The sequence below is a fragment of the Lithobates pipiens genome, unplaced genomic scaffold, assembly GCF_037356315.1.
Source record: "Lithobates pipiens isolate NorthernLeopardFrog02 unplaced genomic scaffold, aLitPip1_a1.2 Scaffold_16, whole genome shotgun sequence".
Lineage (NCBI taxonomy): Eukaryota > Metazoa > Chordata > Amphibia > Anura > Ranidae > Lithobates > Lithobates pipiens.
Genome location: NW_027507748.1, coordinates 449,130,097 through 449,145,357, shown reverse-complemented (window position 1 = coordinate 449,145,357; position 15,261 = coordinate 449,130,097). Strand labels below are relative to the sequence as shown.

The window sequence follows — 15,261 nt, the reverse complement described above, 5'->3', positions numbered from 1 at the left end:
GTAGTGCAAATCTGCAAAATGCATAAAAAATGCATAGGTGTGAATCCAACCTAATGCCCTGTACACATGGTCGAACTTTCCAATGGAAAGGATCCGATTGGATCTTGTTGTCGGAAAATTTTGGAAAATTTTGCACATAGTTTACACGGTTTCCTATGGAACACTTTCTGCAGGGCAAATCTGCAAAATGCAAAAAGATGTATTGGTGTGAATCAGGCCTAAAACAAGCTGTTTTTCTGATCCAATGCATTACTTCAGAAGAGCCATTTCAGTAGCTCTATTTTCTTGCTACAAAACCAATTCAACATGAGAGCTATAAAACAGTTTTTTTTTATGAAATTTGACCTTGTGGAAAGCTTTGTAGTTTTTATTTTTATAGACCAATATAAAATTGAATTTAAAGAGAATAAACATAAATGTGGAATTATATAAAAACAAAATACTATTTTCTTTTTTCTTAAACCTAAATAGTCAAAGCTATTTTATAGATTCAGCTTACTTTAGTATATTTTTATTTCACATACTTTGCTAGTTTTCAGTGATACATCTGGGTTGCAAATAGCAACAATAATTAGATGGGGCTTGACAGCAATGAAGTGAACGTTTTTTTTTGGCTATAGTAGGAAAGGGTGTTAGTTTATTTTTTGCAGTCTGTGTTCTATTGGGGAGATTTCACTTCAATGTATGTCCTGGAGACACAACAGGATGTCATAGGAAATCTCCAAAAAGTTAGAAGAATTCCTCTCAGACAGTTGGCACCAAATGATAGCCCTAATTGAAAGGTGAAATTTCAGCTTCTGGTGAGAACTCTACACTTATGGATCTTCCATCAATTTTATCTTGATGACACCAGCACAAATATAGAGGATGAATCAATTTAACTAAGATACTATTGTAAAAACCTGACAGGGATTCTTATCCTTCTCTACTCTTTTTAAAAATACAATTACATGTCCATACTGGAAATATTACCCACTTGACCTATGGAAGATTTACCCCCCTTCATGACCAGGCCATTTTTTTATGATACGGCACTGAGTTATTTAACTGACAATTGCACGGTCATGCAATACTGTACCCAAATACAATTTACGTAATTGTTTTCCTACAAATAGAGCTTTATTTTGGCGGTATTTGATCACCACTGTGTTTTTTATTTTTTGCGCTTTAAACAAAAAAAAGAGACAATTTTGAAAGAAAAAACAATATTTTTTACTTTCTGCTGTAAAAAATATCCAATTAAAAAAATAAAAATAAAAAAATAAAACTACAAACTATGGTATATACTGTATACTGGAATATGTATTTATTTCTTTTTTATACTAGTAATGACACTTTTGACACTTTGTGGGGACCAGTGACACTAATGCCGTGTGCACACGATCGGACTTAATCCAGCGGACAAACCGCCGGACTTTCCAAACGAGCGGACCTGCCGACATACGAAGTCCATAGCAGACCCTTATCCGAGCATTTCTTCATCATCAACAAGATATAAAAAGTAAACCGCGCTATTCAGAAAAAATTTAAAAATGTAAATAGATTCCCTACAAGCAGCAACCCCAATCGTAATACTCCGATATAATAGACTAAATAAGTGAAAAAAGTGAGCTGCGCTAAAAAGACAAAACTCTACTCAAAAAATCTCAAATCACACACATATTGAAAAAATCAATAATCCCAAAGGAAAATAGTGACAAGAAAAGGATGCAAAAAATAGCTTAAGAAATTTAAATAAATTATATCAGTGAGTGATATCTTAAGCATATAAGTGACAATTAAAAACCTCACCAGTGCCAATACTATAATTAGCATAAATTATATATCTCTTATATATAAAAGTCACATAAATTATCAATGACATAAATAATTAATAGAGCACACAACACCAACTTATTATAGTAAATATACAAAAAAACTTAAAGAGAAATTAAATAGGAATAAAGTCAGAAAAAGTCCCAGAAAAAATTATCAAAAGGATGGTGATGATTCTTCCAAGGTGAAGATATGGAGTTGACACCCACAATATTCTGTGTTAAAAGAGATCCAAGAAATCACCTCCACCAGTGAAAGGGGGGCCGCTTACCGGAATTATAGATCTCAGTGTCAGTGAGATCAACAAGGCAAAAGCACAGGAGTTCCGGATGAACCGTCACATGAGCCACACAACCTTTATCCTTGATGCAAACCTCCAGACACGGAACGAAGGTGTCATGTGTCATATAAAAAATCAGAAAGGCACTCGCATAGTGTAAAACCTCTTACTTTAATGGATAATAGAATAAACAATATTGCACTCACATGTATATAGAAGAAAACGATCGTATAAAAAGAGAACGAGCCGGCCGGCTCTCGTGTGCCGCCCGCACTTCCGGGTTGGGTGTAGAACGCGGTGATGTCAGCACACCGTACCTCCTTACGCGCGTTTCGTCACAAGACGGACGTGTTCACGGGATGCGGGACGGCGTTCTGACGCACCGCTTATATAGCAAAAACAAAAACAAACAGCCTCGGTCTGAGCTCCATATCGTCTCCTAGTCCGCCATATTGCATAAGGGAAAGAGGACAAAGAATGCCCTAATACCACAATAGGCAAAACCTAGAAATGTTAATATATCAATAATCAACAAAAATAGCTGGGAGCCACGAGTTGAAACTGTGGGTCATATATATCCACAGTACATATAAAATATATATATAATTTGTGTATCCACATCATTTCGAGTTTCGAGATGCTTCTCACCAAATGGGTTCCCCTCCAATGGGGATTAAACTTATCAATCCCAAAAAAATTGTGTTAGTGGGGTCCCTATTGTGCGCCAAGAGATAATGTTTGGAAACTGAATGTTGGGTATACCCCCTACGGATGTTCCCAATGTGTTTATTCAGACGCACATGCAAAGCACGTTTGGTCCGTCCTACATACTGGAGGCCACAAGGGCACTCCAGCAGGTAGACCACCGCCTCGGAGCAGCAAGTAATAAAAGGCTCTATAACAAAAGTTTTTCAGGTAATGGTAGATCTAAAAGTGGTACTTCTCCTAGATCTGCATCCATTTATATTACACACAGGGCACTTCCTACATTGGTAATACCCTGTGAGGTTTGAGAAAAATTGTGGGCGATTGGTGGGTGGGTCCAAAGTATTGGGAGCTACCCTATCTCTTAAAGATGTTACACCTCTATATACCACCTGTGGCCTGTCGGGCAAAATGGTTCCCAATATTGAATCATTTCTTAATACGTGCCAATGCATTTTAAGTATGTGTTTAATCTTGGTGTGTTGACATGAGTAATTAGTAATAAAGGGATGACGAAAAGAATTGTTTCGGTGGACTTCTTCCCGTTCCTTTAACAGCTCAGATCTCTCAATGTGACCGATCTCTTCTACCAAAAGTGCCAGGGAATCTGATCAGTAACCTTTATCAATAAATCTCTGAGTGAGAACATGGGCCTGTTCAACAAAAACATCATGTTCTGTGCAATTACACCTTAACCTTAAAAATTGGCTTCTAGGTACTGATTTTAGCCAAGCTGGATGATGGCAACTAGAGGTAGGTATAAAGAAATTTCTATCAGTGGCTTTAAAAAGGTTGATGTAATAAAATGTTCTCCACTAATAGAAATGGTAAGATCTAAAAAGTTAATTTTAGTAGGACTAGCTTCATAAGTGAGATGTATACCTCTAGTGTTGGAGTTAAGCTCCCTCATGAAGGAGGAAATATCTAATTCACTACCATCCCACAGGAGGAGGATGTCGTCTATGTACCTAGCCACACATAATTTTTTTTGGTTTGGGGGCGATTTTTATCGCCAGATTAAGGGGGGTAGCCATGGGGGCGAAATATGCCCCCAGTCTGGCGAACCTTTTTATGGCAAAATGGGAGGAGGATGTCTTCTATGCCCAGGATAGGCCGCAGCTGACCTTTTGGGCTAGGTACATAGACGACATCCTCCTCCTGTGGGATGGTAGTGAATTAGATCTTTCCTCCTTCATGAGGGAGCTTAACTCCAACACTAGAGGTATACATTTCACTTATGAAGCTAGTCCTACTAAAATTAACTTTTTAGATCTTACCATTTCTATTAGTGGATAACGTTTTATTACATCAACCTTTTTTAAAGCCACCGATAGAAATTCCTTTATACCTACCTCTAGTTGCCATCATCCAGCTTGGCTAAAATCAGTACCTAGAAGCCAATTTTTAAGGTTAAGGCGTAATTGCACAGAACATGATGTTTTTGTTGAACAGGCCCATGTTCTCATTTTATTGATAAAGGTTACTCATCAGATTCCCTGGCACTTTTGGTAGAAGAGATCGGTCACATTGAGAGATCTGAGCTGTTAAAGGAACGGGAAGAAGTCCACCGAAACAATTCTTTTCATCATCCCTTTATTACTAATTACTCATGTCAACACACCAAGATTAAACACATACTTAAAAAGCATTGGCACGTATTAAGAAATGATTCAATATTGGGAACCATTTTGCCCGACAGGCCACAGGTGGTATATAGAGGTGTAACATCTTTAAGAGATAGGGTAGCTCCCAATACTTTGGACCCACCCACCAATCGACAACAATTTTTCTCAAACCTCACAGGGTATTACCAATGTAGGAAGTGCCCTGTGTGTAATATAAATGGATGCAGATCTAGGAGAAGTACCACTTTTAGACCTACCATTACCTCAAAAACTTTTGTTATAGAGCCTTTTATTACTTGCTGCTCTGAGGCGGTGGTCTACCTGCTGGAGTGCCCTTGTGGCCTCCAGTATGTAGGACGGACCAAACGTGCTTTGCATGTGCGTCTGAATGAACACATTGGGAACATCCGTAGGGGGTATACCCAACATTCAGTTTCCAAACATTATCTCTTGGCACACAATAGGGACCCCACTAACACAATTTTTTGGGGGATTGATAAGTTTAATCCCCATTGGAGGGGAACCCATTTGGTGAGAAGCATCTCGAAACTCGAAATGATGTGGATACACACATTAAAAAGTTATACCCCTCATGGCCTAAATATTGAAGTGGACGTAAATGCATTTATTGACAATGCATGATATTTCCTTTCCTTTTTGATAAACTATTTACATATAATGTATAACTGTTTGGAATAGTTTGTCTATTTTAGGCCTTTTTTCTCTTTTTTGTTGTGAACTTGGTGTGAGTTCCATGAGTCTTTGTGAAGCGATTTTTATGGGGTTTTTTGTATTCGCCCAGGTTTAATACTATATTGCTTTTTTCATTATGTTGGCATTCTTGCATATTTTTTAATAATTTTTTTTTAAAACATTTTTTTTCCTTTTTTAGGCATATATATATATATGTGAGCTTTTGATTGAACTTTTTTATACATATAGTCTTTCAATATACTTGATTAAAAGATTTTTTTTTTAGGTGAAATAAAATTTACTTTGGCATGGTTTTTATATGTACTGTGGATATATATGACCCACAGTTTCAACTCGTGGCTCCCAGCTATTTTTGTTGATTATTGATATATTAACATTTCTAGGTTTTGCCTATTGTGGTATTAGGGCATTCTTTGTCCTCTTTCCCTTATGCAATATGGCGTACTAGGAGACGATATGGAGCTCAGACCGAGGCTGTTTGTTTTTGTTTTTGCTATATAAGTGGTGCGTCAGAACCCCGTCCCGCATCCCGTGAACACGTCCGTCTTGTGATGAAACGCGCGTAGGGAGGTACGGCATGCTGATGTCACCGCGTTCTACGCCCAACCCGGGAGTGCGGGCGGCACACGAGAGCCGGTCGGCTCATTCTCTTTTTATACGATCGTTTTCTTCTATATACATGTGAGTGCAATATTGTTTATTCTATTATCCATTAAAGTAAGAGGTTTTACACTATGCGAGTGCCTTTCTGATTTTTTATATGACACATGACACCTTCGTTCCGTGTCTGGAGGTTTGCATCAAGGATAAAGGTTGTGTGGCTCATGTGACAGTTCATCCAGAACTCCTGTGCTTTTGCCTTGTTGATCTCACTGACACTGAGATCTATAATTCCAGTAAGCGGCCCCCCTTTCACTGGTGGAGGTGATTTCTTGGATCTCTTTTAACACAGAATATTGTGGGTGTCAACTCCATATTTTCACCTTGGAAGAATCATCACCATCCTTTTGATCATTTTTTCTGGGACTTTTTCTGACTTTATTCCTATTTAATTTATTTTTTAGTTTTTTTGTATATTTACTATAATAAGTTGGTGTTGTGTGCTCTATTAATTATTTATGTCATTGATAATTTATGTGACTTTTATATATAAGAGATATATAATTTATGCTAATTATATTATTGGCACTGGTGAGGTTTTTAATTGTCACTTATATGCTTAAGATATCACTCACTGATATAATTTATTTAAATTTCTTAAGCTATTTTTTGCATCCTTTTCTTGTCACTGTTTTCCTTTGGGATTATTGATTTTTTCAATATGTGTGTGATTTGAGATTTTTTGAGTAGAGTTTTGTCTTTTTAGCGCATTTCTTCTTCATCGTCGCCGCCGCCGTCCGGGGGTCGTCTTCCGACTTTGGGGTCTTCTGGAGTCTTGTCCCACTCTTCGGTTCTTCTTGCCGTGCCTCCACTATCTTCTTATAGCTCTTTTACTAGCGTTGGCCTGGTCTTCTGTGGCCGCCACCTTCTTCTCGTCTTCTTTTCTTCTTCTTCTTCTTCCTTGCGATGGTGACACGACATTCTCTCTGGCCGCAATGGCAGGGACGTGTTGTGCGGCGACTTATATAGGAACAGGGGGAGGGGTCACCGGTGATGTCACATGGTGACACCGCTCCTTATGATGTCACATTCCCAGCATCCTCCGGTGCATTTTCGTTGCACCTTTTGAGTTATGTGTCAATTTTTTTTTCTGGTGACCAGGGATAAAAATGTATGAAAAATGTATATAAATACATTAAGTATTGCATTAAATTTGAATGCAATGCCTTTAAAATGTGCCAAAAACTCATTATGCAAAAAGAAAAAACAAAATACAAAAAAGTGTGAACAGGTCTTAACCTTAAGCAGAAATGATGTATGAGTTTTGCAATGCAGTGAACAGGCGCTAACCCTAATCAGACATTATGTATGAGTTCTGCAGCCATGAACACAGCAGGGCTTTTACACTCCGATTGGCTGTGGCATTGACTGACCACAGGTAAAGCGGGTGCCACATTTGATAAGGGAAAATGTTGGCAAAAACTGTGTCAGCAATAAATCAGTTTTCCAGCCATCTACACAGCTAATGCTGTGTACACATGACTAGACTTTCTGGCTGAAAAGGTCAAACGGTCTTCCCGACAGAGTTCCAACAGACTTTCAACCGAACGGACCAAAGTCCGTTAGTTTTGAATGTGATGACGTACGACGGGACTGGAAAAGGAAGTTCAATAGCCAGTAGCCAATAGCTGCCCTAGCGTTGTATTTCGGGAAAGTTAGGTCGTGTGTACACAGCATGAGAGATCTCAAAAAAGAACCTACATAACTGACCACATTCTTGATGTGGTCAGAATTAAAAAGGGCTTGTTTTTCCCTGTGTAATATAAATAAGGTTTTAGTGAAAAAAGTGTCAAAAAAGTTACAGCGAATCCCCTACAACCCCTCAAAAAAATGTAGAGCCTGCCTGCCCCCATGTACATGCATATATGCATTTACTGTACATGCATATATAAACACACCTGTCAGGGGTGCCTATATACTAAAACATCACTTCTACTCCATGTTATATATTGCGGCACACATTAGAGTGATGAAAATAATTTGATGATCAATATTCATGGTTAACGCTAAATTAATGACCTGTGGGGTCTTTTAAACAGTCACTATAAATATGTGGACCAATCACTATTTTATTCTCCCGTGTTTCTGGTTTCAAAAAATATATAATTTTTGGAGGGTTAATTTTCCTGCCTAAAATGAATTTTTACATGTGTGCAAAAAAATTTAAACAGTTAGTAAAGAGTTAAAATCACTGCTCCCTGCCAAACAGTATTTTTTCTTTGCACCGGCACATGTTTCCCAGGGCAGTGCCCAGCTTTTTTTGCCCTATATATGACAATTTCCTGCCTATTAACTTTGACCAATTTCATTTGGTTTCATGTTTAGAAATTCAGCACATTTCAGAGGAAATTAAATCCAGATTTTTTTTACTCACCCTATTATTAAAGGGGTTGTAAAGTCAGAAGGGTTTTTTAACTTAATGCATTCTATGTTCCATTTCTGAATAGACACAGGGAGCTGCAGCTCGGCTTGGGTACCACCATAGCAAGTTGTTTGCTGTGGGGACAATCAACAGGAGGGAGGGGCCAGGATCACAGAAGAGGGACCAGAGAAGAGGAGCATCCAGGCTGTTCTGTGCAAATTCACTGCATAGAGCAGGTAAGTATAACATGTTTATTATTTTAATATAAAAAAAAAATGAGACTTCACAATTACTTTAAACATTTGTTAATGGGAAGTGTTCTGTTGCTTGTCTCAATTTATTGCTCCCAATATTTATTACTTGGGACTGTTCAAGGCAGGGCTGGGTCAAGGAATATGCAGAAGTGGTGAATCCTCCAGTAGGAGGGGGCACATACAAGACAGGACCTGAAGTAGTTCACAGCTCACAGGGAAAGGGTACACTAAAGAACCCTTCTGAGAACTGGCTCAGGATTAGCTGTTTAGCTGTTGCCTATTCATTTATATCAGATAACACACTACACATAAAGAAAAATAATAGAGAAGAAGCATGATAAAATCGTAGCTTTGGTTTGTTGAACTCTTGCATCTACTTTTCTAGGGCAACAATGTGTGCCTGTCACCTCTTATGTTTCTGTACTCCCTCCCTCCTATAACCTTCCTAAGCAGCAGTCTATGTCTAATTTCTAAGGGCTCCTTCACACGGACATGTCTGTGTACATCGATCCCTGCTGAGCAGGAAGATGACAGGTCTGTCTCTGGACACTGTGCAGGGATGGATCTGTCAGAGCGCCACTCTCCCCTATGGGGGATCGGATGAGGACGGACCTTAGAGTCTGTCGTCACCCGATTCAATCCGCAGATGGATGGAAAAGTAGGTTTTTCCTCCGTCACACTTTTTCGGATCGGATCAGGTTGGATGTCAGCGGACATGTCCACCTAAAAAACTGACAGGCGGACTGTCAGAGAGGCCTTAGTCTAGTTTATTATTTCAATGCCTTCAGAAGCAGTGTGTGTGTCTTCCCCTTATCAGCAGAAAGATCTCTTGTGAGACTTTCTAACTGGTCTGCTGAAGAGAAGATTCTTCGCATAGGGTAAGTGCCATGATTACAGAACTGCAGCTCTACAGGGGAAGTAAGGTAATATAATTACTGAAAATTAAACAGGATAGATATATTTTTCCATTTTTTATAGCTTACAAGGAAAGGGAGACAATGGATTTTTTTGACTAAAGTTCTGCATTAAAAGTTATGTGCTCACTTCAGTGTTAGCCCCCGTACACACAGTCAGACATTCTGCCAACCAAATCCGTCGGATTTTGTCCGTCGGATTGTGTCCGAAACTGTTGTATACACACGGTCGGACAAAGTTGTCGAAAAATCCGATCTTTCAGAACGTGATGACGTAATTTCGTTACGATGGGACTACGTTCAGGCTAGTAGCCAATAGCTTTGATGTAGGAATTTGATCTGAGCATGCGTGGCACTTTGTCCGATCTGAATTCTCTACACATGATCAGAGTATATCCTATCGGACCAGTTTGTCGGAAAATATTTCCAACAAGTTGGAAAATTTGGTCCGACGGATATTCCGACGGAAACAGTCCGATGCATACCACACACAGTCGGATTATCCGACAACACGGTCCGATAAGACACATTCTGACGGATTCTCCGACCGCGTGTACAGGGGCTTAGAGTTGGAAGAGGGAAGGTTAAGTGTTAATGGGTATTAGAGTTTCTATGTGTTAAAGGCTTGTTTAGGTTATCAGTACTAGGTATTACCATAGGGAAGGGTTAAATATTAGGCCAGTAGTTCAGTGTGTGGCCCTTCATTTTTAACTTTAGGGGAGTTGCATTTGTTGCAGTTGTATTTAACCACTTGACCTGCAGAAGATTTACCCCCTTCATGACCAGGCCATTTTTAACTGACAATTGCGCGGTCGTGTACCCAATAAAAATTATGTTCTTTTTTTCACACAAATAGAACTGTGTGGTTCTATTTGTGGAGTTTTCTTTTTTTGTTGCTCTATAAACAAAAAAGAAACAATATTTTTTACTTTTTGCTATAAAACATCCAATAAAAAATGTTTTAAAAATGCAATTTCTTCATAAATTCAGGCCAATATATATTCTGCTACATATTTACCAATAATTCAATGTTACATAAATCCCAATCAGTGTATATTGATTGGTTTGCTCAAAAGTTATAGTGTTTACAAACTATGGTACATACACTGGACTTATTTATATTTTTTTATTCTAGTGATGGTAGCAATCAGCGACTTATAGCGGGGCTCCGATACTGCAGCAGACAAGCAGACACTGACACTTTGGAGACCAGTGACACTAAATATGCACTGTCACTGTTCTCATGACACTGACTGGGAAGGGGTTAAACATCTAGGGCAATCACAGGGTAAACTGTGTGCCTAGCCAGTGTTCTTGTGTACTGTATGTGCTTCTTTTGCTTTACAGGGACACAAAATCCATCACCCCCCCCCCCCCCATCAGAATGGAGATCTGCATTGTTTACATAGGCAGAACTCCGCTCTGTTCTCTGACCGATGGTCGATGGATGCTGGCAGACATCCATTGCCTTGCACCCACAGATTGGCTTCTGCTGTGAGTAATCACAGCAAAAGCGTCCCACTTGCGGTGCAAGCTTTCCCCCTAGGCAGAAATGCAGAATCATGTACAATATATATTCTGCACAGGAGGGCCTCATTGTAGCAGTATATATGATATAGGGTCGTGCTTAAGTGGTTAAAGTCATATTAAATCCAAAATATATCGCAGCTTACCAATTCTTAGATGTGGTGGCTGAATTTGTTTTCTATTTTTTTTCCTGTATTTTCACCTGTTGATCCATCCAGTAAGTCCTCTATTTTTCATCTTCGTTTAACAGACCACGCTCCCCAGCAAAAGTGTCAATTGGAGACAAACCATATAACATCTACAATGGCCAGCTTTTATTTGTTTATGTAATACATTTATCCCAATAGGAAAAAACTGTTGCTGTAAGTGTTAGCTGTGATTTGGCTTTGTCAGAACATTTGGGGTTAAAATAATATATATATATATATATATATATATATATATATATATATATATATATATATATATATAAAGTCGTATATTGTATAATTTTTCATATTTTTCATATTCATATATATTGGACATGAGAGGAGCCATTTTGGCTCTGGAGTTGAATCAGGAGTTCATGGTACATGAATAGGCATTGTTACAAAAGTTATTTTCTGTCTTACAATGAAAGTCTGTGAGTCTTGTCTGTACCACCTTCGCAGACCATAATTTAAAGGCTTGGACATTTCTAGATAAGGGGAGTTGGTACAGACTTACACAGATCACAAACCTAAATAGTATTTTCAGAATAAGCTACAGAAACCAGAGGGCTTATTCACAATTGCTGTTGTGTTATGTATATCTTAAATAATGTTTTTCTTTCATAATATGTTTATAGTATATATGTATTAGTTATTAATTTAAAAACCTGTCCACATATCCTATTATTATAAGGTTGCAAGTGTGGGTTCCTATGAAGAGTTTGTTCATGAAACTGTTATGTTTATCATTAGAATAATGACTTTGGGTTCTAAGATTGTATTGGCATGAAAGTATTAGGAGCTGTACTTGTGAGGTTGTAATTCAAAGTATAACTTCACTTTAATGGCATTTACCAACACAACTAATTGTGTGGGTGCATTTTCTCATGCCTATATATTTTGAGAAGTGCCAGGATGGCTGGGGATAGTGATACTTGATTGTCAACCATTACACAATTAATGGTGGTTTGTTAAGCCAAGGTCAGAAGGTCATGTCAATCAAATTTAAAGTAATGTCTGATCCAACACTGCCCCCTAGAGGGGAAAATAGTAATAATCTAAAATGGCCACACATGCATATTGCCATGGAAACGTATAAACAACATTGTCATATGACATCATCAGCTGCATAGTAATTAGATACACACCCACTTTTGGGGAAGAAAAAAAGTAGCTACAGACCACAGTTTGGGAGTCTGATGGGAAAGAACTGATGGCTGGACAATTCCAACTCTATAGAGTCTGATGGGAAAAGGAGTCATGGGAAGTCTAGAGAGAGATCTCTAGGGAGCAAGCTATAGTTCACTGAAAGACGGAGAAATGTAGTGAGGTTGGAAGAGGTCCCTCTGGGGGACTCATTATCTCCTAGCTGTAGCTTCTTAAGATGACAGACTTCTTAAAGCTCTAGTAACGTATTTGTTTATTTATTATACCTTTTCGGTAATTGAATTGTTTTTACATATACATTACTAAGACCATTTAAATATATGGCAAAGCAAATTGGAGTTGTATTATTTTTAACTGCAGTATGAAATAATTAATTCCAAATATTTAAAGACATACACAGTTTTATTTTTCTTTAAAAAGCTAAAAGCCAACATTTGTAAAATGGTTTTATCAAGATCTATGTAAAATAAATTCACTCTAAATTTAACAGAAGCCTTGATCAAATTATCAAACGGTGCACAATATAACAATTTTGTTTGTGCATTTAAGAGCATAAGAAAGTCTGTTTGTTTGAGATCATCTATCTATCACATCATATAGTTAATGTAAACACAGATTGTTTACATAAGCCCGTGCAGTCACGGAAGCTACGTCTCTAAATGTTATCAAGTCTAAAATGTATCCAGTTATTCAAGAATTGATACCGTATATACTCGAGTATAAGCCGAGATTTTCAGCCTCTTTTTTGAGGCTGAAAGTGCCCCCCTCGGCTTATACTCGAGTCATCGCTGTCTGTCTGCCCGATCAGCGTGTCGAGCAGACAGACAGCGGCCATTCTAGGATTCAAAGGCCGCGCCTCCCTCTCCGCCTTCGCCTGTGATAGGCGGAACACTGAATTTCCCAGCAGTCTGTGTTCCGCCTATCACGGACATCCTCTCATCCTCGTCCGTAGTATGAAGATGAGCGGACGTCCATGATAGGCGGACCACTGACTGCTGGGAAATTGAGTGTTCCGCCTATCACGGACATCCGATAGGCGGAACACTCAATTTCCCAGCAGTCAGTGGGAAATTGAGTGTTCCGCCTATCACCGACGGAGGCGCGGCTTTTGAATCCTAGAATGGCCACTGACGAAGAGCTGAAGGACGGAGGCTCGGCTCGGGACGGGCCGGGACGGGCCGGGACGCAGGCCGGGACGGGACGCAGGCCGGGACGGGACGGGACGGGACGCAGGCCGGGACGGACACAGGCCGGGACGGACACAGGCTGGACGGACACAGGTAGGCTCTACTGTGTCTTTACTGTGCCTCTCCTGGAAATGAAGAAATCAATGCATGTGCCCTATTCCATTTTTCTTTCAGTTTGTACCATATGGAACCCATTACTTCAATGGCTACTTCCTCTGACTGGTGTTTATGATGATCAAACAATGTTTAGCAAATAATATACATACACATATGCTTATTATAGTGCTTTTGTAACAACAGCAATGTAAAACCTTTCTATTACTGGTGTTACTGGTTTATTCCTTAGTAGCCTATTTGACAGTTGTTTCTAATTCCTTAGGGCAATTTTGATATATTAATGAACCAATCAAACTAAGGTGGGAAAAAGCACACACACACACACGGATGCATGCGCACACACACACACACACACACACAGGGATGGATGGACACACACACACACACGGATGCATGGACACACACACACACACACACACACGGATGCATGGACACACACACACACACACACACACACACACGGATGCATGGACACACACACACACACACACACACGGATGCATGGACACACACACACACGGATGCATGGACACACACACACACACACGGATGCATGGACACACACACACACACACGGATGCATGGACACACACAGGGATGGATGGACCCACAGGGATGGACGGACACACAGGGATGGACAGGCATGTCTCACCCTCGGCTTATACACGAGTCAATAATTTTTTCCAGTTTTTTGGGGGTAAATTGGGGACCTCGGCTTATATTCGGGTCGGCCTATACTCGAGTATATACGGTATGTGGTATTTTGTTATAAGAACTTGAATAATAGAAATGTGAATAATATTATCTGTTTCATCCTTTATCTGATATGTAGAAGTATATCCATTTATTTGTTTTATTCACAAAATATACCCAATATTATTTTGCACTGTATTTTAATTAATAAATATATATTTTTAAGCAATATCATTTATGTCACTTGTCTTCAAAATAACACGGATTAACTAAGTTGAATTTCTTGTTGTTATTGGCAGAAAATTGTAAGCCTCCCAAATCAAAGATTTGCATATTTTCATAATTACAATACAAGTTCATCTAAGGCCAGGTTCACATATGTGCAGCCACGGTTCCCAGCATGGGTAACGATGCATCTTTGTTCACCGGTTCAAGTGTGAATCAGGTCTGAATTTTTGCCTGAATTCACACCTGAAATGTACCCAAAGATGGACAAGGTCTTTTTGGAATGCGGACCGCGCCTCCCTAGGACATGTGTGAACTGGTTCCATTGCAAGCCGGGCACACTCGCATGTCATGCAAATTGAATGCGGGGAAACTCCCATCCAATTCGCACATATGTGAACACAGCCTTAATCTGCTGGTCTAACGCTATCCTCTCCATAGACTTAAAATACTGCTGCCCAAAGGTGGCCCCATTGCCCTTCCAGTGGAGACACTCTATGACATTAGTGTTTAACTGGCCAAATTGCCAGATGAAAATAAAGTAAAAAAGACACAAAAAGAAAATGATTGCTGCAACCTATTCACATTTGAGATTTGATAGCTGCAATATATTGCAATTTTGTTTTTAAATTGAATACTGTTTTAATTTGTTTTTGCCAGGGAGAGTCCTAAAAAACTCCAGTGCTCATCTGCCTGGTCTGAGAAGAAACATGTCAACAATGACAGCTTGCCTTATACCAATACAGAAAAACATAAATAAAAAGCTTAATTTCATTTAAAGTATATCTAAAGTAAAACTTTTTCCGTTTTAGATAAAGCAGAAAATGG

At 39.1% G+C, this 15,261-nt stretch overlaps 1 protein-coding gene across 1 annotated transcript in view; it reads right to left on the bottom strand.

The window, feature by feature from the left end:
* The window catches only part of GABRG3 (gamma-aminobutyric acid type A receptor subunit gamma3), a 901,118-nt gene that overhangs the window by 13,477 nt on the left and 872,380 nt on the right, over positions 1-15,261 (bottom strand). The window lies entirely within an intron of this gene.